The sequence below is a fragment of the Buceros rhinoceros genome, unplaced genomic scaffold, assembly GCF_000710305.1.
Source record: "Buceros rhinoceros silvestris isolate BGI_N320 unplaced genomic scaffold, ASM71030v1 scaffold20867, whole genome shotgun sequence".
In the NCBI taxonomy this organism is placed as follows: domain Eukaryota; kingdom Metazoa; phylum Chordata; class Aves; order Bucerotiformes; family Bucerotidae; genus Buceros; species Buceros rhinoceros.
The window spans coordinates 1-493 of record NW_010421824.1 but is presented as its reverse complement, the minus strand read 5'-3'; positions in this window follow the sequence as shown (position 1 = coordinate 493).

Sequence of the window (493 nt, the reverse complement as noted above, 5' to 3'; positions counted from 1 at the left end):
CCCCGCGGCCCGGAGAGCAGCACAGCAAGAAACCGGTCCCAACGCCTCGACCGGCAGCGTCTCCCTCCCACGTATGGGACGGGAGGAGCCCACCGCTCACGTCAGGTTTACCGGGAGAAACACAGGACAGGAAACCGCGGCGGGTGCCCAGCTCTGCTTCTGACCGCGGCCACGCACCAAAGACCCCGCAGGTGTTGAATGGGCAGAGCGTTAGGAAAAGAAAATCCCAAGAGGTGGCTTGGGAGAGCCCAGGAGAGCTGGACAACAGGACGATGGCAGATTTATTTACAGTAGGACACAAGGAATACATACAGTAATTAGAAATTACAAAGAATACAGAGAAAACACTTTGGGGAAGGGAGAGAAATCAATGCTGGCTGCAGCCCCTGGGGCTGGGGCAGGAAACACAAGAAAAAAAAAAATAAATCAACCAAAACCTCATCGAGGGATCTCAGATGAGAATGGGGACAGGACCCCAGGGCACCGCTGTCCT